At 35.0% G+C, this 26,790-nt stretch overlaps 1 long non-coding RNA gene and 1 pseudogene across 1 annotated transcript; both read left to right on the forward strand.

The window, feature by feature from the left end:
- Positions 1-26,790, forward strand: part of LOC148784986 (uncharacterized) — a 46,128-nt pseudogene that overhangs the window by 13,719 nt on the left and 5,619 nt on the right.
- LOC148784987 (uncharacterized) lies at positions 23,485-25,052 on the forward strand. Its single transcript, XR_016062932.1, has 4 exons — positions 23,485-23,876; positions 23,957-24,379; positions 24,457-24,552; positions 24,635-25,052. It is a non-coding gene; the product is annotated as an uncharacterized LOC148784987 (long non-coding RNA).

Below are 26,790 nucleotides of genomic sequence, written 5' to 3' on the forward strand. Positions count from 1 at the left end.
TTACGATTTTGTGATTTGTTCCTCCTGACTCTGATATATTCGGCGCGCTGCATTAGTGCCGAGCGGAGGTATTGGCGGACGTAGTTAGCGGACTACTAGCCACACGGTGCGCTTTGCGATAGGCGCCTCGTGAGAGGTGGTATCAGTATATGAGAAATTTTAATTCGAGACAAGTTTTATCCGACTTGAAATAAGTATATGGTAAGTATTATTTACTTATAATTATATGTTGGTGTACAATTCAAAAAAAATGACTAATCACATAACAAGTATATTATACTTGTTCTATAATTTATTTGATTTGATCAAACCTAATTTGAACATAAATTTTTTCTTTATATATATATGTCTGTCTTTGTTGTGTACACTCCGTCCATCTTTTTAGGTAAGAATTGAAATTAAATAAAAATTTCATCTTGTATAAGTATGTATGCTTTATGAGAAAATTGAAGTTTATGAGGAAAAGGTTACACTTTTTATCCTATATGTAGTTAGTATTTTTAGTCCTATAGTAATTTATTCTATTTATACATTTAATTCTTTTATTAATAAATTTAGTTTTGAACGTCTCACATTTAATTACGTCTTAACGATCTATAGTTATAAAATCAAAAATTAGATTTACCCCACTGTGTATGGGACAAAAGTTGTCTAACTCATGACAAGATTTGTCAAAACATGATATGTTTAGTACTAAATTCATTAAAAAAAGATTAAAATGTACTAACGAAGTAAGTTACAGGATCAAAAGTGCTAACAACCTATAGGTACAGAACCAATAAAATGCCGCCTGAGAAAAATGAAGCTTTAGCCATGTAGTGTGGGGGTGATAATTTTAATCATATAAGAATCCATTTTGAGAACTTCGTCATATAACTTTAAAAAATTGAAAAATTGAAGATAAAAATAGACAAAAAAGTGCGTGTCCTCGATGTGAGTATTCTTTTAAGGTTGCAAGACAAAACTCCCATAATAAATTCATATAAAACTAAATTTGTCACCCTCTGTATAGGACTAGAATTGCAAATTTTTTTATATTTTATATATCCACGTTATGAATATAAAATATTTATTTAATAAAATTACAAAGTAATTGTTTAGGTTTCATACTTGTGCCGTGTGGGCATCCTCGTATCATTAGACATTGGTTGTTGGCTATCATTGTCGACATAGTTGTGAGTTATGCGAAAGTAACCCCTTTTGAGGAGTAGATCGTCTAATATGCTGGTGTGAACTGTGGGGCAAATTGCAATTTTGGTTTAGTATCTTAGGAGCGGTGGTACTATTGGTCTAGGTATTTCTAAAAATAGCATTTTAGGACATTAATTCTAAAATTTCGGCAATTGCAGGACAAGAAGCCCTAATTTCTCCAGAATAGCTCGCGAGGACCACATGTGACGGCCTTAAATTAGGGGTTTTCTTACGTGTCCAAAAAAGGTGCTTAAGTGAAAGGGAAAAAAAAAATCATCATACATGTTAACCACGTCAGCCAAATTAACCACATCAGCCTTCCACGTCATGAGAAGTACCTAAACTCATAAAAAAAGGACTAAATATATAAATGAAGTAAGTTATAATATTAAAAGTGCAAATAATCTAAAGTTATAGGACCAAAAATATAATTTTGCCAAATATTTTTTTAAATAAAGAACTCAAATTTATACACACTACATGTACAGAATATACATGATGTAATAGTTAAATCATTATCTTTTTGGGTAAATATAGCTACCTCTCTTGAGATTTGACATAATTACATATACTTCCTTATTGTTTGAAAAACTATAAATACCTCCTCAAATGAAAAATAATTATGTACTGTCTAGACGATGAGGTAAACATTACTACTTTACCCTTACTGAAGTTTTTGAGAAAATAAAAAAAATGCATTTGAAAAAATGAATAAAGAAAATGAGGATGGATGAAATATCATAGAGAATATTAGCCCATAAAATTATTCTAATAATTGTAAAAAACATACAAAAATTATAATTCATAATTCAAATAGCATTTTGGTCAGTTCACAATAAAAATTTAATAAAAACCATGTTAAAATTAATGGGTTATTTATAATTTCTCAAATAATAAAGTATTATTTATAATTATACCAAACTATAAGGAAAGTGACAATAATTTATTTATTATTTTGCTAATTATTCTTCAATGTGGGTATGATTCCATATGGTCAGCTAAGTGAAGTCCGGACATGAGGAATTTGTACAGTCAATTTGAAGATTACATACGTTGTTTCTGGCCTTAAGGGGTGTGTGTGAAGCCCACAGAATAATTTTGACAATTTTGCTACAAGGGTGGACACGTTTTTCTCTCTTATATATGTAACTCGCTTAGACTTTGTATAATTCTTCATTGAACATCTAAGCATTCCGAAATAGGGCAGAAAATTAAATTAAATTGTACGTGATACTCCATTAAAATTGATTTGATAAAAGCTGTTTTGAATTTGAATTAAATCTGAAAATTTGACAAACTAAATTTGAACTAAATTTTTTGTTCAATAAGCGTTCAAGCTGACTTAATCTCGATTCGATTAATATAAAAATAATATAATATACTTTAAAATATCAAATTTCTTGAATTTAATTCATATTTTGATTCAAAATTAAATTTTATTTCAACTCGACTAGAACAGTAACCAAACCAAATTCAAACGCAATTGTTCAAGCTCGAATCATCTACAGCCCTATACTTGATAATTATTTTTTTTATTTTTTTTAGAAATAAAAGTAGTGGTCAAAAATCAGTTGCTATGCATTATAAATGCTAGAGACCATTATGTGTGACATATAATTCAGAAATTGTCTTAATATATATTTTTAGGATGAATAGCAATTTACCCATATGATATTGAAAATGAGCACATTATCTCTCTATAAAAAAAATACAATAATTTATTCCCCTATACTTTTTAAAACGAAATAATTTACCTCCTTATACAGGCAGGTAAATTGCTTCATTGTAAAAAACATAGAGAGGTAAATTATTGTATTTTAAAAAAGGGAAAAGTATTATTTTAGTCCGTTAAATATGCCTAATTTTTATTTTAGTTCGATAACTATGTCCATTTTTTTAGGTCCAGTAACTTACGAAATTGCTTACTTTTAGTCCTCTGGTATATTTTTGGACAATTTTACCCCTACGAGTGCATATGGACTAAAACCGCCTTTCAAAAGTTGCATAGGGGTAAAATTGTCTGAAAATCTGACAAAGGACTAAAAGTAAACAATTTCTTAAGTTACTAGACCTAAATAAAAATGGATATAGTTATCGAACTAAAATTAAAATTACGCATACTTAGCGGACTAAAATAATACTTTTTCCTTTAAATAATACAGGGAGGTAAATCGATATTTTTTTTTTATAAGGAAGTAATTTGTTCATTTATAATATAATAAGGGAGTTACTTGCGTTTTTCCTTATATTTTTACTTGAGTACACGTACCAATCAATTTTTTCAAATTCCACATCCTTGAAAATAATTGATTAATTAAATTATTTCTAATGATCAATTGATTACAATCGTATATAATTGCTCTGTCAAATATAGAATTTGATATATATTATGTAATTGCAACATAATTAAGCTAGAAACATTATATAAATGTGTAACTAATTAATGATGTCTGATTAATTTATATAAACACGTTTTTCGAATTGTAAAACATGCTAGAAACGTGAATGGTAAAACCAAGCTAGAGATAGCAATGGTCGTGAAAATGCTTCCATTCAACTGATACCAATATTACAAACTCTTGGTTTGACTAATATATTGATATGAATACAAATAAATTATAATAATTGATATAAAATAAGATAAATACCCATATATTCAATAGGACTCGAACTGATGACTTCATGGGCCACCTCAGCCTTAACCTCAAGTACTATGCTAAGACATTATTGATCATGAAAGCCTCCCCTACACACCAACTTCTGTGAACAACTTGGCTACGCTATATATATGCGGTATCGATTTTATTGTAATTATGATGCTTTAATTATTGGTGTTTGACATTTTAGTCTTTTAAGAAATAAAATTTGAAATTTTGATCTATAATCTCAAAGTTGAAATTTGATATTAAAGATGTGGAATTTTCAGCAAATTTAATTAGTCGTTTTGTAAATTAAATTTAGTGTTATATATTGTTTGAAGTATTAATGTCTTTATATATGATGAATATCCAATTATGAATTTTGAAAAAAAGGGCACACGTAGTAGCTCGATCAGCTTTCCTCATGTTAATAATGCCTTTGGGACAAAGAAAAATTCCATCCATCTTTGTTGACACCAACACACACACACACACATATATATATATCAATGATTACAATATTTAGATGGGAAAATTACAAATGTCCTATAACTAAAGGAGTGGTAATTTTGGTCTCGTAACTTTAAGATTAATAATTTTAGTCTTATAAATTTTAAAAAGGTTGCAATCTTAATCCTCCGAGCAAATCTAGTCGAATTATGGATGATTTTACCCTTTTACAACTTTAAAATAAGTATTTTAGTCTATTTTCATTCTTTTCATATTTTATCGCATATGCTTACACAGAATGTATCAAAGTGTAGGTTTATTGAAAAATATTTAATTATATTATAGTTAGATATTTTTACCACTAATGAAGGAGACCTTTAGAAGTATAAAATCAAACGAAAGTCTGTGTTATGATGATAATAGGAAATATTTTCAAACTCTGAAAATACAAAGAAGGAAATTTCTTATGAAAATTCTTGAAAATATTGGCCACAGTTCAAAATGGATTGACTTTGATCTTCTCACGAAAGAAGAAACGAAGAAATGGTTGCGTAATTACCAGGTCCGCCAGATACTACCAGGGAATACGGTAAGGCGCTTATACTCCACCAAGGTCTCTGGTAGAATACCAACCAAGAGAAACGACACAAGTAAGTTTCTAAAAACCTACAGTTCTAAAAATAATGATTAAAGGAACTGATTGAAAAAAAAAAAAACTCGAGCCGACCACCTCAAAAATCTCTCAAGATCTAAGGGAGATTCAAAATAATGTTCAGGACTATGGACATAAGTTAATCCATTTACTTATAAAAATAGATCTTTTGAGCTAGAAGATGGACGAGATCTTTAAGATCTTCCCATATCTGCACAAAGATCTTACAGGTTTGAAAGGCGAAGTCACAGATTTGAAAATGAGCCAAAGCAATACCCTAAAAACATCCAAATCTCATAAAGAGCGTATCAGGGATGTCTTCGAACCAATACCTCTTCCATACGAGAAGAGAAAGGCGATAGAGATTTTGAAACCAAAGACACGAGAAGATCTAATCTTTAAAGCCATCAGATCCATAAAATAATGAAAGGATCAAAGGGAGATCTATCACATCTGCAGCGGAATTCTTTTTCCAACTTGGGATTGTGAATTTGATCAACTTTCAAACCGATGAAATCAATCCAGCACTACCACCATAGGAGGGAAGTACAGGTTCAAATAACCCTTCACGCCAACACCACCCCAATGTTTGTGGAAACAAAAAAAAAGAGTAAGTACAAATTTCCATACCAAAATAAAGAGTTGTTAAAAGCTTTAACTCCTAAAGCAATCAGGATTAATAATATAAAAACCATTAGATGCCATGAAGGCGGGAAACAAATTTAAGTTGTATTTGACATCACTGAATAAGAAAACTATTTTTTGTTTGATGACTTATATCATTTGCAGCAATCTGTTGTTGGTAAATACGAAAGTATGCTAGAAATAATAGGCTATGAGATCATGGTTACAAGTGTTGCAGGACGAGAAAATGGAAGTATGATTTTGGGGTTAATTTTCCTTGAAAATCATAAGCCATAGGGAAAAAAAAAGTAACGGTATGGAATTCAGTTTAGATAGCGTTACTATAAGAATTGAATGAATAGCCCCTTTTCTATATACATACCGATAGGTATGTTATATGAGCAATATAAGTCGGAATATTTTGCATCTCATATTGATTTAGGATCAAGAATTTGTACAGAAAAATCTGTTGTTTTCCCTAGCGAAGCTATAGAAACTTTGCCTATTATTGCAGGAAGGAATTTTCACAAAAAGTCCTATTACTCAATAAAGGAATTGGGGAAGTAAAAAATCATGATTGTAGGAGCATTTGAGACACCTTGAATTAAGGTAAAAATGTCTCCTATCAACTTTCATGATACAGGAGTAGATATTTTCTAGGTAATAACGTTATCCAAACCTTTTCAAAATATGTACAAGATAACCACAAAAATCTGTAGATTTTTACTACTAATTGTGGTAGTGAGATACAGGTTTTGTAGTGAGAAAAGCCATCTAACAGAGTAATGTCCATAAATTTTCACAGCAAACTGGTGATTGTGATGCCAAAATAACTCATTCTAAAATGCAAGATAAAAGAAAATTTTCTAAGGCCCTTTTGTCTTTCGGGTAACAGGGTTTCAACAAAGCTTCTAAAAAATGACTTAGGATCTTCAAAGAAGCTTTCGAAGAAGCAAACTTTCTCTCGAAAATGTCAAGAGACTAATCTAGAGAAATTTCAAGAGGAACCCTCTGGCATGACAAGATAGAAACAAGATTAAAACTACTCTGAAAGTCAAAGAGGATGCAAGCATTAGTATGTTTGATACAAACCTATCCAAATGAACATTAAGGATAAGAAGGATATGCAGGAAACGTCAAAGAGCATATCAATATTTAACTTATCTAGCCTAGAGTCTCTACTTCCTGTAGCCCTATTTCTAATAGGAAACCAAGTGAGTAATTAACTATCAAGGTATCAATAAGATACTAGAATTTGATGGTTATTACATTTCAAGTAAAGAACACTTAATCGACTGCATTAAAGATGCAAAAGTATTTTTCAAATTTGATTGCAAATTTGGTTTTTATAAGATTAATATGGAAAGTGATTCAAAAATATATATTGCATTTTTCATACCATAAGGACAATATATCTGAATGTGATTCTATTGGACTTGCTAACGCACCCTAGATATTTCAAAGAAACATGGATAATCTTTTCAAAGACTATCTTGAGTTTATGTTTATCAATATAGATGACATCTTGATTGCTTCTAAAAATATACAAGATCATATTAAACATCTAGAAAAACCATACCATAGAGAGGGTTTAGTGTTCACTACAAAGAAAGCCATTACAATTTTCAATAAATTGAATATCTAGTAATTCTTATTGACCAAGCAGGTATCGAGTTGCAGGAACACATTGTGGAAAAAAAAAAAATCTGATATTCTTTAAAAATAAGAAAAAACTTTAAAATTTTTTGGGAGTTGTTAATTATGCATAAATCTTTATTAAGATCTTGCAACATACAGAAAGAATTTTCAACTATTCTTTAAAGAAATAGGAATTTCAAAGTGAAAATGGGAGGAAATTCACACCTAAAGGGTTTGTAAGTTGAAATAGGTTTGCAATAACATGTCAAAGCTTGCTATCCCACAGGATGAAAATGAATTGGTAATCTATACAGATGCCAATGACTATAGATGGGCAACTGTGCTCATGAAAAAAAACAACTACTGATAAAGAACCATGTAGATAGATGCACATGAGGGCTGGTCATAGAGCAAAAAGCCAAAGTTTAGCATATCAATGAAAAGAATTCTTTGTGGTTAGGAAGACATTCAAAAAATTTCCTTTGTTCTTACTTGCCAAAGAATTCACTTTAAAAGTTGATAATACAAATGTTAAACCTTACCTTAAGAATAAACTCGAACAAAAAATTGAGAAAACAGGTATCCTCAAATGACAAGCTGAATGCCAATATTATTAATATCATGACAATGTTTTTCTAAATTTCTTGACGAGAATTGGAGGCATCTAAAGCAAAATCCATCATTGTAAGGCTCGGGCATCTAAAGCAAACTCCATCATTGTAAAGTTTAGGCATCTTAAGGAAAACCTTGCGGAGCTTGATGAAAAGTTTGGACAGCTGACGGTAAAAGCCCAAATAGTTGGCCAAGTCTAACAAGCTGATCTTGATGCGGTCCAGATTGCCATCAAGAGTATCAAACTGGCCTCAGGGTCGTTATGGCACAACATAATAGAATCAATTTGAAAGGCATCGCCTTTGGTGATGTCCCAAGAATTAAGAGAGCAGGGGACCTGTAGTTAGAGAACGGGGCTCTAAACCGGTAGCAAACAATTCAAGTACTACTTGCACGAGACCATCCCCAGACTCTGGTGAAGTGTCAACAATCAAATTGCAGGAAGTGAAAACTCCTGATAATTCAAGTCAACCCAGTATATCTGTGGTTAAAGAGGGATAGATTAACCTTAGGTCAATGATATGCAACTCTAAGGTTAATACTGACGGTTCTATATATTTTGTTTCTGCTTGGCAGGTGTATCGAAGAATGTGGAAAAAACTGGATTCCCGTATAGGAGTCAACACAAGCAAGACCATAATAGATGCATTCGAAAAATATAATTGGATCTAGATGCTTGAAGAGTCAAAACCAGAAGAGGTTCGAGAATGGTATGAATTTGGAGCACTAGCCACGATTCATATTACCTCACTAGGACTCTGAAGATCTCAAAATTTCCAAAATAGATTAGTAGGGCAGTATATGATGCATGACACAACAATTCCCACTTAAAATAAGGAGATATTTTGGACCTTAAGTTCATTTCAGCGGTTTCAAAAATAGCAGGGAAATGATCTCATCTGGCATTCCATTTTATCAAGTTGCTTAAATTTGACATGATAGCATTCAACAAAGTCAAAGCTGCTACAGGAAAAGCTCCCCAGGTATCATCCTAAAGTGAAGATGAAATATCCACTAGGAGAGCTTGGGGATTCTGGGTCAATCTCACAAAGATGGACAAAGTTAAGTATCTATTTAAAATATTTTCAAACAAATTCAATGGATCATTCCTATTAATCTTCATGATATAGGAAAGAGCACCTAGTTTGTAGAAAGCTTGTTCGAAAAGAAAAGGATACTTGTATGAGAGAATAAGTTACCTGTAACAGAGGCTACAAGAAATAAGGCATGCTACATGATGCATGTTGGGCAGAAATAACCACATATATCCTTGCGATGAAAAATAAGAAAATCCTTGTTCGAAAAACAAAAGTTCGCATAACACAAAAGAAACCTGAAAATGGTAAAAGAAAGGATTTTCAGTAGACGAGGTAAAAACCTCAAAATGTAAAAAATCAAAAGGAAGATTGTTGGCGGAAGATGATAGAAAAACCAATATCCACAAAGCAGAGGATACCAGTTGGCAAGCACATGACTATATGACCAACAACTGAAACGACATGCACATTGATACGGCACAATCTTGAAATCATGAACATTGAAAAGAATATATTGGACAATATATTCAATACCTTTGAAGGACATAAAGGGAAAAACGAAGGATAATTTAAATGCATGGAAGGACCTTAAGATTATATGTAATTGACCAGAGCTTAGGGTGGATGAAAAGTGGTCGAATGTGATGCCCAAAGTCGTATATACCCTGAAAAAAGACCAGAAGAGGAGAATGTGTGAATGAGTTCGTGTTCTTAAGTTTATTGATGAATCTGGCCCATTGCGTCGACATGAAGGAGCCGGGAATGCATAATATGAAGAGTCATAACCATCACATATTCATGGAGAAGATGATCTCGGTTGCCTTCTATGAAACGCTTCCTCAGCATGTGTGGAGTGCGTTGACGGAGGTGAGCCTTCTATTCTAGATTCTATGCTCAACCACTTAGATGTCAACAAGCTATAGGAATTGAAAGGTAGTGTCCCGACCATCTGTGAAAACTCGAGAAATATTTTCTCCAGCTTTCTTCGACTTAATAGAGAACCTAATTGTTCACCTGCCATATGAGCCGCGCATGGAAGGGCCCCTACAATACAGGTGGATGTACCCATTTGAGAGATACACGAGAAATTGTAATTTTTTTTTTTAGGAAATGTAAGTTTCAGTAAAAGGAGAAAAATAATAGTACAATAGTGTTCCTCATCAGGTGACTCCCTCGACAGGTCAAGGGATACGCCGAGAAATTGTAGTTGTTTTTTAATAGTTCTAGTGCCATCTGTTTTTCTAATAAATATTCATACGAATAGATTCCTCCACAATTTGAAGAAGAAGCTGAAAAACGAAGCACACATCAAGGAGTTAATTGTGAAGGCATACCTTATCGAAGAAATAAGCCTATTCACTTCCCACTACTTCAAGTTACCGATTCTTTGGGAGCAAAGCAGGCTCGTAGAAACGACGATCTCACAAGCAATGATAATTGTATTCCACCGATGTATTTTCAACCATTCTTGCCAAGCAAGTGGTGCCTCAAAGAAGAGGCAACTCAGTAGTTCAGAGCGTCACATAATCGCAACGTACATTTTGTGCAACCGTGAAGTGGTCACGCCATACTACGAGTAAGTGTATGGATAGCAATAGTTTTTTCAAATCTTATTAGGAGTTTGAACATATATATTTATATGTATTCTTTTTTTTTTTTTATAAAATACAACTCACTCTTGAATGAGCTATAAGAGCACCACCATTCATAGGACCCCAATATTGATCTACTAGTAGCAACCGAATTCAAGGATTGGTTCAAATGTCGGGTAAGTGTCAAACCTAATCAATTATATTATAACTGTGAAAAATGATCATTTGTCAATTTTCTCTGCTATGTGAATTTCAAATTGAACTACACAGACAACGAGCTGTTGAAGTTGCATTATTGGGGTCCTATCATTGAGGTGACATCATTCTCATATTACTTCATGAATTGTCACAATTTCCACACTGAACGTCAGAATGTAGGAAATTCAACTATGAATCGTGGGGTGTGCATGAAAAGCTCATCATATAAAGACACGAACAGTAACTTTTATGAGATATTTGAAGAGATAATTTAGTTAGATTACCAACTTATTCCAAACATGCACATCATTTTGCTCAAGTGTCGTTGGGTCGATCCTACAAGAAGTATGAAAATACATCCTTGTTATCACCTCGTTAATGTAAGTTTCAAATTGGTATACCAAAATGATGAACCATTCATCCTAGCACAACAAACAGTACAAGTATACTACACCAACAACCGAGCATGAAGAGAGACAAAGCTAACTGGATGACTGTATGCAAAACCAAAGTTCGAAAAATAATTGATAACTCTCGATGGATCAAAGTAGCATTTCAGCTAGAGCAAACCATACCTACTCTGGAAATTGTTACAGACAATCAATAGAATCATCATTACACAGTCCTTGTTTTGAGTATATTCAAAGAAATAGATTTTTTGTCGAGAGCTTCAATTCGATTTAGAAACTCCTCGTTGAAATTTATTTCTTTTTGTTTGTTGATATAAACCCAAGGGTTGAAGAGTTCATTAGATGAAGCTTTTACGGGTGTATGAGGGGATATCCTTCTTTTTATCATTTCAAGAAAATTGATAAACTAGTGGGATATGTAAAAGAGATTCTTTCTTTTCCATCAAAACGTACGACCTGTATGATCCAAATGATATACAATTAGTCATTGATCAATCTATGGCATATCAACATGGAGCAAGTACATTCCGCTTGGCAAATGGAAAATCTAATGATGAATATGACGAAGATAACTTTGATGAGGATTATGAGACCGATGAAGACAATTATGATTGAGTGTTTAGTGTTTAGTTATTTCTCCTATTTGTAATGGAAAATTTTAAGTTTATTCATTCAGTTAATTATACATTTTTAAAATAATTTTTGAACATTTTTTCATTAGGACAAAAAAGAAAGAGATAATTTCAAACATTGGAATGGTTATTTCAATTTGACCGTTCCAAGAGAAGTTCCGAAATAATTCCATTTGGCGCCTATGAAAAAAAAACTGGAAAAATTACAACTTGGAACGGTTATGTGTACAACACCATTCCTAATTATATTTTTAAATAAACCATTCCTAACTCCACTCAGTAACCATTCCTAATTATTAATTATCATGAACGGTTCCAAATATATAAAGTAACTATTCCAAATTGTGTTAAAAAAATTGCCTAATATACATTCCGATTATGATATCTCAACATTCGCGAGCCAAATTAATTCTAAATTTAAACATGTATAAGATTTTATCTATTTGAATATATATCTAATAGTCTGATGGTGGGTGTCGAGATCACCAAAAATAATTCCTACTACGCCTGTGAAAGTGGGAGTAGGGTCGATTCCAGAGAGACTGATTATAAGTTGATTTCTTGAAGAAAAAAAAAATAATAGGGGAGATTGATGATAAAAAGAAATAATTGAAAACTAAATAAACTAAAAAGTAATCAAAATTTACTTGGTGAGAATATAGAAGAAAGCTTTTCCGGTTAAGGTCGGGTTCATGCTTGATTCTTGTGAGTTGATCATTGATGCAAAGAAATAACACTTGTATAAAAAAATAAATCAGTTATAGTGCTGGTACGACCTAACACCTTACATTTTCTTACCTTTTCGTCAGCCAAGGTACGACTGTTGGCTAGATCCTTAATTAACAGATAACCTTGGGAACGTGCACAAGATTTAATATATTAACATAGCCCTTCCTCTAGCACCAAATTTTGGCGTCGTTGCCGGGAATGGCGTTTCTAAGTAGATTTCTTTATTATTTTTGGTACTTGATTTTTATCACCATTAATGCCAAGGTCTTCTCGTACAGGTAAATTAGAATACAACCCCGAAATCGAGAAGACCACACGAAGACTTCGTTGGGAGACTAAGAAACAATCGAAAGGAACATCCGCTCCCTATGAAGATGGAAAAGACATAGCTTTAGAATTCGCGGAGTTCTCGAGCGAATTCGGAGAAGAAATGACTTTGATTCCTGAAAGATCGATCATGGATATGACGTCGCCCGATCTGAACCAGCAGCCACTGTGCATTGAGTACCCAAACTTGGAGATAAACTTTGAACTGAAATCTGGATTAATTCATTTACTTCCCACTTTTCATGGTCTCGCAGGTGAAGTTCCACGCAAACATCTGAAGGAATTCCATGTGGTATGTTCCGGAATGCAACCACAAGGTATAAGCGAGGAACAAGTCAAACTGAGAGCATTCCCCTTGTCTCTTGCCGACCAAGCGAAGGATTGACTGTACTTTCTACCTCCGGGATCCATTACAGCACGGAATGATCTCAAGAGACAATTTCTTGAGAAATATTTGCCTGCCTCAAGAGCCACAACAATCTGGAAGGAGATCAGCGGGATTCGTCAATTTGTAAGAGAGAGTCTTTTCGAATATTGGGGAAGATTCAATCAACTAGTGGAAAGTTGCCCCCATCATCAGATCCTGGACTACCTGTTGATCCAGTACTTCTATGAAGGTCTATCAACCATGGATAGGAAATTGATAGATGCAGCAAGTGGAGAGCATTGTTCAATAAAACCCTTACCGAAGCGCATAACCTGATTTCAATTATGGCATCCAACATGCAACAGTTTGGGGTTAGATACGATGATCCACCAAGGAGAAGTAATGAGGTAAGTACTCTTGAAGATTGTTTAAATAAACTCACATCCCTTGTTGAAAAAGTATTGTAGACAAACATCAACAAGTTAAAGCATGTGGTATTTGCGCTTTAACGGGGCATGCCATTGACATGTTCCCAACTCTTCAAGAATCAACCACCGAGCATGCCGATGCCATAGGAGGATTCACTGGACAACAACAGAGAAGATATGATCCTTTCCCCAACACATACAATCCCGGATGGAGAGATTATCCGAATCTGACTTATAGTAACCAACACCAAAACTTTCAAAGACCCCAATTAAGGCCACCACATCCCCAGCCTAATCCCACACCTAGTCTACCTCTCAAAGACATGACGAAAGCACTAGTGACCAATAGACAATAATTCCAACAACAAGCACAACAGTTTCAATAGCTGACCCAAACGAGCATCCAAAATCTGGAATCTCAAATCAGCCAACTAGCGTCGTTTGTTAGGAAACTAGAATCTCAAGGTAAGCTACCTTCTCAATCTGTCATTACCCTGGACAAAAAGCTAGTGCTATTGTGCTTCGTAGTGGAAAGGAGTTGCAGGAAAATGTGAACGAAGATGGTACTAAACATGGGCACGCTGTGAAAAGAAATTGAGGTCCAACAAGAACAAGCCGAACCCGAAGAGGACCATCCGAAGCCTTTGGTAACTAGACCACCATTCCTAGAAATATTCACCAAAGCAAAGAAGGAAGAGAAAGAAAAAGAGATTTTTTAGACGTTCTGCAAAGTGGAGGTAAATATCCCTTTACTCGATGTCATCAAGCAAATACCCCGCTACGCGAAATTCCTCAAAGAACTGTGCACTAGCAAAGAAAAACTCAAAGGAAATGAACGGGTAAGTATGGGACATAATGTTTCTGCAATTCTCCAACGAAAACTACCCTAAAATGCAAGGACCCAAGTACGTTTTCTATACCTTGTAAAATTGGTGTGATTGGAATAAAGAGGGCTATGTGTGACCTTGGAGCTTCTATAAATGTTATGCCCCTCACCATTTTTGAGCCCTTAAATGTTGGTCCCTTAAAGGAAACAGGGGTAGTCATCCAACTTGCAGATCGCTCTATAATCCACCCTGAAGGAGTCTTGGAAGATATTCTAGTACATGTAAATGAATTGGTGCTTCCCACTGACTTTGACGTGTTGAATATGAGGGAGGACAACTCCCCCAATTTCACATCAATCTTGCTAGGATGATTGTTCCTCAGGACAGCTAGAACAAAAATTGATGTGCACAATGAAAGTCTCACCATGGAATTCGACGGTGAAATCATAAGATTCAACATCTCCATGAGGTATCCGACTGATTTACCTACCGCCCTTCTTGTAGATATCTTTGACCCTCTTGTGCAGGATTCCACAGCAACTGACGACGAGGAACGCATTGGAAGAAAGCCTCACGTTAGAGAAAGCAAAAATTTTGGAAGAAAATATGATTATAGATCCGAACATCGGTGACACTGTCCTTGAACTTGAAGCTTTTCGAACTTTACCTCACAATGTTGCTTTCATCGAATTACCGTATTCTCACACCAAAATTGTTCCCCCTATATTGCAGGTGCCCGTATTGAAATTCAAGGAGTTGCCAAAATACCTTAAGTACGCCTTCTTGGGGGAAAACAAAACATTACCGGTAATCATTTCAAGCAAACTCACTAATCTTTAGGAGGAAAAATTGATTCGAGTGCTTTGCGAGTTCCGAGAAGCCATTGGGTGGACTATCACCGACATTAAAGGTTTAAGTCCTTCGATTTACATGCACAGAATACTCCTAGAGGAAGGCACTAAACCTTCAAGGGAAGCCCAACGCCGACTGAACCCTTTGATGATGGAAGTGGTAAAGAAGGAGATCTTGAAACTCCTCGATTAATTTCTGATAGCGAATGGGTAAGTCCGACTCAAGTAGTGCCCAAGAAAACAGGTATCACTGTAGCCAAAAATTCTGTTGAAAATTTAGTACCCACACGTGTTCAAAATGGGTGGCGAGTTTGTATTGACTATAGAAAGCTTAATGCAGCCACTAAGAAAGATCATTTTCCACTCCCATTTATATATCAAATGTTAGAAAGGTTAGGCAGTCATTCTCATTATTGTTTTCTTGATGGATATTCAGGTTTCCATCAAATTCCAACGACGCCGGAAGATCAAGAGAAAACAACATTCACATGCCTATTTGGAACTTTCGCCTATAGAGAATGCCATTTGGTTTGTGCAACGCACCCGATACCTTTCAAAGATGTATGGTTAGTATTTTTTCTGACTTTGTTGAGCAATTTATTGAAGTTTTCATGGATGATTTTACTGTTTACAGAAACTCATTTGAAGATTGTTTGAAAAAATTGACTAAAGTACTTGAAAGGTGCATAAAAAAAAAAACCTCATTCTGAATTATGAAAAATGCCATTTCATGGTAGATCAAGGTTTAATTCTAGGGCATATCGTGTCTTCTAGGGGTATAGAAGTAGATAGCTCTAGAATAGACGTTATAAAATCCTTGTCTTACCCCGCTAGTGTGCGGGAGATTCATTATTTTCTTGGACATGCAGGGTTTTATCGACGCTTTATAAAGGACTTCTCGAAAATCGCCCAACCATTATGTGCGCTACTGTAGAAAGACGCAAATTTTAAGTTTGATGAGGCTTGTGTGGAAGTTTCTTTGACAAGTTAAAGGACTCCCTAACATCAGCATCGGTGATTCGTCCCCCTGACTGGAACCATCCTTTTGAGATAATGTGTGACGCCAGTAATCACGCCATTGGGCTGTCCTAGGCCAAAAAATTGGAAAATATCCCCACGTGATATATTATGCCTCACGAATGTTGGACAGCGCTCAAAGCAATTACATAACAACGAAAAAAGAACTTTTGGCTGTTGTTTTTGCTTCAGAAAAATTTCACCATTATTTACTTGGATTTAAAGTTGTTGTGTATTCTGATCATGCAGCGTTGAGATACCTGTTGTCAAAGAAAGAGGCAAAACCACGACTTATAAGATGGATACTGCTGCTGCAAGAATTTGATCTGACGATTAAAGACAACAAATGAGCGAAAAACCTCGTAGCTGACCATCTTAGCCAATTGGTCACCGATGAAAACCCACCACCTCTAAATGATGAGTTCCCGGACGAACATTTTCACACCATTCAAGGAGTCACCCCATGGTACGCTGATATAGTTAATTTCTTAGTTACCGGTATTCTACCACGAGAGTTGACTAGAGTAAGAAAAGACAAAATCAAAAGCGATGCCAAATACTATGTGTGGGATGTGCCCTATTTATGGAAATTTTGTTTGGATCAAATCATTCGAAGGTGCGTTCCTGAAACTAAAATCCCCTCCATTCTTGAGTTTTGTCATTCATATGCACGTGGAGGTCATTTTGGACCAAAAAGGACGGCACGAAAAGTGCTAGAATGCGGCTTGTTTTGGCCAAATATGTTACAAGATGCATACCTATTTTGTAAATTATGTGAAAATTTCCAAAAAGTGGTAAACCTTGGCCATCGTAATCAAATGCCCCTTTCCCAGATACTTGTGTGTGAAGTGTTTGATGTGTGGGGAATCGACTTTATAGGCCCCTTCCTCTCTTGTTTTGGCAAGTCTTGCATCATTTTAGGAGTAGATTATTTGTCCAAATGGGTAGAGGCAAAGGCCACTCGAGCCGATGATGCTAAAACTATTGTGAAATTTGTCAAGGTTAATATTTTCTCTAGATTTGGTATGCCAAGAGCAATCATGAGCGACTGAGGGACACATTTTTGCAACAAGGTGGTCGAGACATTGTTCAAGAAATACAATATCACTCATCGAATCTCGACTGCCTACCACCCCCAAATGAATGGCCAAGCGAAAGTCTCCAATCGAGAGATCAAATTCATACTCGAGAAACAGTGAATCCTAACCGAAAGGATTGGAGTACACGCTTGGATGACGCACTTTAGGCTTATCGTACAGCATATAAGACTCCCATAGGTATGTCTCCATATCGTTTGGTTTATGGTAATCTTGTAACCTCCCTGTCGAACTTGAGCATAGGGCATATTGGGCAATCAAGCAATTCAATTTGGCAATGGATGAAGCGGGAGGGCAAAGAAAGTTGCAAATACAAGAACTTGAGAAATTACGGAATGACGGTTATGAGAAATCAAAAATCTACAAGGAAAAAGCCAAAGCATTCCATGACCGCACTATTTCTCGAAAAGAATTCGTTGTTGGGCAAAAAGTTCTCTTCTTTCATTCTAAGCTTAAAGTGTCCCTAGATAAGTTGCGTTCTCGATGGATAGGACTTTTTGTTGTTACTAATGTTTTCCCTCATGGCGCAGTTGAAATTAAGAGTCCCACAACTCATAAGGTGTTCAAGGTGAATGGAGATCTGCTAAAGCCTTTCTACGAGGATTTTCAAGCACCAATAATTGAGAAAATTCAACTTGTGGAGCCCACCTTCACCTGAATATACCTCTCTCAGTCTAACCAAAGACGTTAAAGAAAGGCGCTGCATGGGAGACAACCCATGAAATTTCTATGCTTCCTTACTCTTTTGATTTTAGTGTTTCTATTGAAGTTTTGCAATGCATGCCCACACTTAATGAAGATCCAAATCTGTTTGGAAAGCCAAACCGGATAGATTTGCTGATTTCATTAAGCGTGCCCACGCTTAAAGGATCTTTCTAATCCGTTTGGCTCACTTCACCAAAACAGATTTGAAGTTTCCTTTAAGCGTGCCCACGCTTAGTGAAACTTTGTAGGCTGTTAATTCACATCACCAACCCTCATTTACTTTCCTTTTTTATTTAATTTTCATAAATTTAAAAAAACAATCGAAAAATCAAAAATTCAATAGAAAAGGTAAAGTTGGTCAAAATCTATGACCACATCTTCATCTTTTCAAAACACTTCATTGACTATCTCTCTCTCACTTTCTTTCACAGCAACCTCACCTACCACTTACCTCTCTCAACAGCCACGCCGACGCCATCTCACCTGAAATCGCTCACCGCCGCCTGAAACCCATCGCCGCCGCAGCCTATCGTCGTGCCATCACCATCACCACTCCATAGCAGCAGCTCGCAGCCGAAACCGACAACCCACATCGCCGTCTTCTATCCCAGTGTCGCCGTCGCTCAGCCATCATCACCGTCGTGTGTCACCATCACTCGGTTTCCCTCCATTTGCCGCCGTTCTCTCTCACCGTTGCTATCTCACTCCCGTCTTGAAATCACCAGTTCCGCCTCTGTCACCTATCTCACGTCACCGTCGCTCAATTTCTCCCTCTCCGTTCCCACCAACCCATATCGTTGTTCCGCCACCTGCTAAATCCACCGCTGTGCCACGTCACTACTCCAAATAGCCTCGATCTCTCTCACCGTCTATCTCCGCCACCACTTCACCAGGAAAACCCAGCCACAACCTCGACGTCACCGGTGTCACTATTGCTCCAAAATAGTCTCTGTGGTGCATGGTTCTTCTTCTTTCTACTTCTTCTCCTAATTTCTATTTTATCTGCTTTATTTTTTTTCTTCAATTGATTTAAGATGAGTAGCCGGAAAAGAAGCCGAGAAGAAGGGTCCTCCTCCAGATCAGGATCCCCTTCCCGTAGCACACGCTGCCCAAGCGTACTTCCACCATCATCAGAAGCTCTTAGCGGGAACCTCAAATTCACAACCTGCGCGGCAAAGGATCAGTACACACTACTCAGCACTCGTAATATTCTGCCATGCAAAATAGTGCACACTGATACTTTACGTAGTTTGCATGCTATTGAGAGTAGTAAGTTACTGATCGAGAATATTGGCTGGCAATGTTTCTTTAATTGCACTGAGCATACTTATATTGAACTCACGAGAGAATTCTACACCACTTATGAATTTACTACTCCATTATCACACACGTTAGACATGCCAGGAGTAGTTAAATTTCGTTTGATGGGACGACACTTTTCCATGTCTTTAACTGCGTTCAATATTGCACTGGGTTTCACAACTACTGAAAATACACGCACTCATGATTACATTAATTCTTTATGTGATTACTGTGAGGATTTTAATCCTATCAAAGAATGGCATAAACTATCTACTGATTCACTTGCATATCATCCAAGTAGATCGAAAATCCATTACTTGAAAAACCCAGTGCTCAAGTATGCTCACCATTTCCTAGCTTTCAATTTTTTCGGTCGTAGAGATACATCTGGAATTTGCTCTAAAGCTGAATTGTTCTTTTTGTGGTGTATGTTACACGGAATTAAAGTTAATCTTGGATTTTGGTTGGCTATGCAATTTAAATCATCCCTTAACCCAAATCGTGCTTTAATTCTTGGTTCGTACATTACTTTAATTGCAATAAATCTTAGTGTTTTTTGCCCTTCTCTCCATACCCTCCATATTTACTTGTGAATTGGAACCATTAGACATGGCTAGTTTAACACGGATAGGCCTTGTCACTAGGAATGGTAGTCTTTTTGAGTTTGTGGATGCAGGATGGTCACCTACTGGAGATGCACCTTCCACTTCAAGACCACCTCACAGCAATGACTCAAACGAGGATGTAGACACTGAGGAAGAAGAAAGCAATGCTGGAGATGATGAGGATGAGGATGAAGAAACTGATGAGGAAGGAGAAGAAAACAATGAAGTAACAAAGCAATGGGAGGAAACCAATACGGCAATACCACAACCGCCACCAAATCCACAACAAACAATCTTAGATGACATTGCTCAAAAAATCACACGAATAGAAACCAATTTAATGGGCTTATTTGAGCACATCAGGCTAACACCAAGGCAACCACCCACACCATGAGCTCTTCGCGGCATGCACTCAGGGACGCTTCCTTAAACTCTCTCATTTTAATTATAATTGTTGAGATGCATGTCATGGTCCACATTGAGGGCAATATGGATTTTAAGTGCGGGGGTATTGTTGTTGAGCATACTTGTTGAATTAGTTGTTGTTGGTTGCTTATTGATAATGATTGTTGCTCTTGTTGGTTGTTGAACATGGTTGTTGAAATTGCTTGAAGGGATAGTTTTCTTTTTGTGCTTGAGGCTTGATGGAAATATGCTTGATCAAAAACTTTTGAGGAATGAGCCTTGTGAAAATTATTCCTTTTCTTTTATTTGACTTGAAAATTTTTTGACAAATTTTTGAAAAAAAAAATTAGGATAATTAGTTATGTATGGGGAATGCATGATCTAATTACTATGACATAATTAATCATGCTACGTTGCTTCTAAGCATTGAACTAAACAAATAATTACACGGATTTGTAAAGTCCAATTAGTTAAGCAAACCTTCTTGATAATCAACAAATGGCCATATTATTCAAAAATCAGACGTTTGTAATAAAAGCACGGAGAATAGCATGAATATTCATTTAACAAGTGTAAAAAGGAGCAGATTAGATCTTACAATATGATATGAATCAAGCACTTACCATAACCTTAACCAGAAAATAGAGAACTTAGCCGAACATGTTAATGGAATAACACACTAAAAAGTGGAATTTCATTAACTCCGGCTATAAATTAAAACTAAAAGAGAGAGTGGAATAAGCAAATGAAAATAAAGTATTCTATTGAATTCCAAGATCATCCTCAAATGAAGATACCCTACTATTTATAATAAAAGTCTCCTATGAATCTAGACGTAGGGGGGATAAGTACATAATTAATTTTGAAAAGGTAAATAAATCACAAATAACATATTTTAAGGAATCCTTTCCAAATCTAAGCACATTATTCCTTTTTTCTCTTGCGGAAATCATGCCTTTCCTTTCTTCATCCACGTTGACCAAATCACTGAGCATGGGCACGTTTAGTCAATCCCGCAAATCTGTCTTGAAATCTTTTCTTCCCTTTTTGGTGCCTTCAATTTCCGATTTTAGCTCGATTTTTCCATCTTTATCCTATATCATCCCTCTTTAGATGGATACGCAATAAATTCACATGATTAGGAATGTTTTGGCTTAAAAATGAAGATTAAATCGTTATAAAATCGTGATAATTTGTGGAGTTATCATCTGATTTAAAATCACATAGTCTAATTAAATGTTGCACTTTAAATATCGCTAATCACAAACCAGATACAATATCTCAATATCCATGTAACAAAAATGTCTAACACTTCATTGTATGTAGTGTTTTGTGTATTTAATCATATTTAACGGTTCGATCGAAATTTTAACGATCTGAATAGGTGATGCAGTATATAAGATGCTAGTTACACCTATGTAATAGGAACAAATTTGACTATACAAACATACTTCATATAGTTCACATATATCAATCTCATGAAAAATATTTTATGTTGTCAATGGGCTTAATCCTTTCATTGTATACTTTTCTTTGCTCATTAACTTGTCTCGTACGCATTTTTCTTAATTTTTATTTATTTTCTTGAAAAATGAATATTTATGTGGAACATTAATAGGAACGATTTTTACCAATTAGAAACGATTTTGTAATACGAATCTTTAAATGATGTCGTTTTTAGGTAAAATAATGTCAATTTCATAGTTTGGGAATGATTATGGGAACTACTTAACTAATTCCAACAGGAGTTTCAAAAAATTACCATTTTAAAAGAATCTAAGTGTCGTCATTTTGTTGGTAAAATGGCATCATGTCATTAGTATTGGAACAATCATAGGAACAGCTTGATAATACATAATTGATCCAAGATCGTTCCAAAATGTTAATATATAAGTTACACTTAACAGATTTTTTGCTCACTTTTTTCATTTTTCCCTCTCTCTCACAAGCGTTTTACCCCCCACCCCTCCCGCTTGCACCGTTTCCTGCACCATCGCTGCCTCCCTTGCGTCTCCGTCCTCCTACTCACCTCCACTTCACTCTGTCGCCTCCGCCATCCTCTCTCTCTCTCTCTCTCTCTCTCTCTCTCTCTCTCTCTCCCCCCCCGGCCATACACCGCCATTCCCCACCATTCCCGATTGTTGCCCGTCATTCCCCTACCATTTCCCATCGTTTTGTCATTTTTAGAGGTCAGTATTAAAAATGGATTTTTTTTGTTATTTTGTGGAATATTGTGAAATATTTTTCATATTGTGGATTTTTTTTTATTTTCCTATCATTTCTGTGATTTTTTGTCTTTTTATGATTTGTTTTGTATTTAAAATGTATTTTGTAGTAAAACTTTTTTGAAATATTAAAATTTTTCTAAAAATAAAATATTTTTCCTAAAATTAAAATATTTTCAGAAATATTTTATGAAAATATTTGTTCCCTGTTCCTAAGATTATAAATGTAGAAATAGATATGTTTATGATAATTTTGTTAATTAGTTGAAATTTCAGAAATGCATGAGATTTTTTTGTTTCTACCTTTTTCAGAAATTTGCTGTTGCTAACTAATTTTTTTGTTGAATTAGTTGAAATTTTAGAAATGCTATGTAATTTTTTATAATTTTATTGATTATGGTGTAATTGTTGGATATATATATATATACACACTATGAACTTTGGACTAATTGTTGATATAAATATGTTGTGTAATTTTTATAGAAATTTGTTATTGGTGTATATGAGTTTTTTGAAATTTTAGAAAATTTTTGTTAAATAGTGTTGATATAGTTAGGATAATATCTTGGACAATTAGATTATTGATATAATAATTAGGATAGTTACAAAATTAGGATAATTTAATATTTTCAATAATTTGGCTATTTACATAATAATTAGAATAATTACAAAATTAGGATATAAGATTTTCAATAATATATTATTTACATAATAGTTTGAATAATCACAAAATTGTAATAATTACAAAATTAGGATAAGATTTTTAATAATTAGAATAATTATAAAATTAGGATAAGGTTTTCAATTATTACATAATTATATTTTCCTAAAAATTACAAGAATATTTTATTCAACATAATTAACATATTAATTAGAATAATGTCAAATTATGATAATTCAATTTTTTCACCAAGTAGATTATTTACAATATTTAGATAATTAGAATAATTATCAAATTAAAAAACTAATACTTATTATAATTTTATAGATTATGTCTACTTGTGGTTATCCTCCTCAATGAGGTGGACAATGTGGTTGTGGCTGTGGCCGCGGTCATGGCCCGCCTATTCCACCAGCGGCAAGTGATACTTCCCAAGTTAGGAAAATAGTGTTCCGACCACCCCCACCACCTGACACGGCTGGCCCCTATGCAATCGCATATAATCCAGATGAGGTTGGACTGTCCTCTACTACACCAAATAGCCATCTGCCCCCGAGACTGTAGATCCTACCCTTTTGTGGGTTGCAAAACCACCAGCACCACCACCAGCAGTCCCATTATCGGCGTCCTAGTATATCAGCCTCAATAACGCAAGGTAATTTTTTTTTGTCCTGTTATTTTGGTATTATTTTATTTCAAAAATGACTAACCAACATAATATTTTTGGTGTAACAGCAAATTTCACGTGCGCATCAATGCGATAGTGTGAGGGCAGTATCCCCACCCCTCGGGATGTTTGCTGCACATGTCGTCAAAGCACCAACAGTTCTGGTTCGAGAGCTTGAAGGTAAGGTACTTTTTCGGTAAAATTGTAGATAACCCATCGGTGGAACTGTGACAATGAGTCCATGATCCGGATCTTCTACATTTGGGGGGGGGGCAAATTCATTTGGAAATGATTAGTCGTGGCCCGGAGTTAGCCGATCAAGCCACTTTGGTTGGTCAAAAAAGGTTTGGGGCCAGCACCAGCTATATTGGACGATGCGGATTTTTAAGAGAGTCTGCCAAGTACAAGGCCAACCGATCGGCTAACCCCATGGTGACATCTACTATTTACCACGGAGATCTTCCTCTATCGGCATGCACAAGAAGAAGACGGTAAGTAATTTTGTATTTTTTTTAACTTTTTATCTATATTTTATAAATATTTTGCTAATTGTTCGATTCTTATACAGGAGGCACAGCTTGGTCTGCCTGTGAAGCAGATGGACTTATTTTCTAGATGCTAAAAAGAAAAGGTCAACGGCGGTTGGAGAAGCTTGGCAGCAGAGGTGGTGGTACATAATAGTAAATTAAAATATTTTTTCAACATAATCTTTTTGTATAATTATAATATTTTTGTTTGTTATGCAGCAAACGATCCAAAAGTTTATAGAGGATCATCAACCTCAGGCTACAACCAATGATCAAGATACTACGACCAAATTAGATGCCTTGATTGCGATGATCGAACAGTAGTTGTGGTTGGCTTTCGGGGCAAGAACAAAGGTCGTGTATTCAGTCTTGATTTTGACACCCACATCTCGAGCTAGACCTATACGTCACCATAACCACCGCCACGTGACATGGAGGACTGGATAGTCTGACTTGAGACAATGATGATTGACATGATCGCCATGATGAAGTCCATGCATGCCAGTCGACCTGTCACAGCCCAGCGCCTCAACTAACGCCCTATTACAGCCTTCAACAGACACCCCTACACCAGATGACAACGATATAGACCTTGTTGATGAGGAAGGTGGGTGTTGAATAGGTTTTTTTTAATATTTGTAAATGGATAATATTTATATTAATATAATATTTTTTTGTAATTATTCATATTTTAATATTAATTGCATTCTATTATTCAATATTTAATTAATTAATCAAATTGACACAAATAATTAATAAAATTAATACGAATAATTAATTTTAATTTTAATATTAAATTATTATTTCAAACTAATTTTTTTAATATATGTGTAATTTAGGAACAGTTTTCGAAATGTTCGACAGAACCATTACGAAAGTTCTCCATACACTATAGAAAAAATTATTTTATTGGAACGGCTTGTGTAACAGTCATTTTATTAGTTTGAAACGGATTTTTTAATTTGCAACGACGTTTAATCGGGTGTCCGGATGTAAAGTTATCATATTTTTTTATCTGAATTTTTGAGATAGCTTGTTTTCTATAACTACTTTTGTAATAACTGATATAATTTACCATTGTAATGGTCTTGTAGCAGCCTTTGTAACGGCCAATTGAAATTAAAATGCCCACCTTTTTTATTTTGATTTCAAAAATTTTAGTTTGTAACTACATTTGTAATGGCTATTTGTGTTTTGACTGTTACAAAACTTCATTTCCCGCCTGGTGCCAAAAGTTGGCTGCCTTACATTGTAACGGTTCTATGCTTAAAATGGTCGTACTAAATATGTAAATTTTAAAAAAAAATTATATTTTTTTTATTTTACAACATTGCAAAATAAAAGTATTTCATAAAAAAAATTATATTATGTAGCCTCATATTCACAGTCTCGTAGTCCTCGAAACTATCTTCATCATCCTCTTCATCTTTATTATGAGTTTGACCAGCTTGAGCCCGTGAATGCACCCTGCTAGTATGCAATCGAAAGATCAACCACAATTTGTGAACCATTGGGATCATGTAGATCGTACGACTGATTATCCGTAGAAACTTCAGGGACTGGTACGACTTTCTACGGTTGATATGCGATATCAGTCTACTAGGACTCATCAACAAATCTTCGGACCTTAGTTTTGCAAGCAACCATCCATTTCGCTTTGTCCCTCTTCATATTTGGGTAGTCAGGGTAGTACACTTGTACTGCTTGTTGTGCAAGTATGAATGGTTCATCCTTTTGGTATACTTTTTTTCAAGTTTACATCAATGGTGTGATAGTATGGGTGCACCTTCATGCCAATTACTAGATCGACCCAACGACACTTGAACAAAATGATGTGAAAGCTCGGAATAATGTTAATTGAATGATCTCTTCAATGATCGCATAGAAGTCATTATCCTCATCTGTATACGATGAATTTTTGACACATACCCTACAGTTCATGATTGACTTGTCAGCGTTGTGACATTCCATGTGGAAGTTGTACCCATTTACAAAATAGCAAGGGATCGACGTCACTTCTGCACTTGGACCCCAATAATAACACTTCAGGAGCTCGTTGTCCATGTAGTTCAACTCGGGATAGACCTGTATATTCATATATTAATCAGATATTTTGAATTTGGACATAACGTACATTTAAAAATTAAAAAAAAATGTATTAACTTACATGTCATTTGAACTAATCCTTGAACTCAATCGATAAGTCAACCAATAATTAGGTCGGCCAAATAATGGTGCTGGTGCAGTTCGTTCAAGTGTGATCTATATATATGTTAATCAGATAAATTATATATATATATATATATATGAATACAATTATTAACATATATGTATTTTGGAAACAACAATTTACTCATAATATGGCGTGACTACTT

This window comes from Sesamum indicum, linkage group LG11 (genome assembly GCF_026168435.1).
Source record: "Sesamum indicum cultivar Baizhima isolate 11 linkage group LG11, ASM2616843v1, whole genome shotgun sequence".
Classification (NCBI taxonomy): Eukaryota; Viridiplantae; Streptophyta; class Magnoliopsida; order Lamiales; family Pedaliaceae; genus Sesamum; species Sesamum indicum.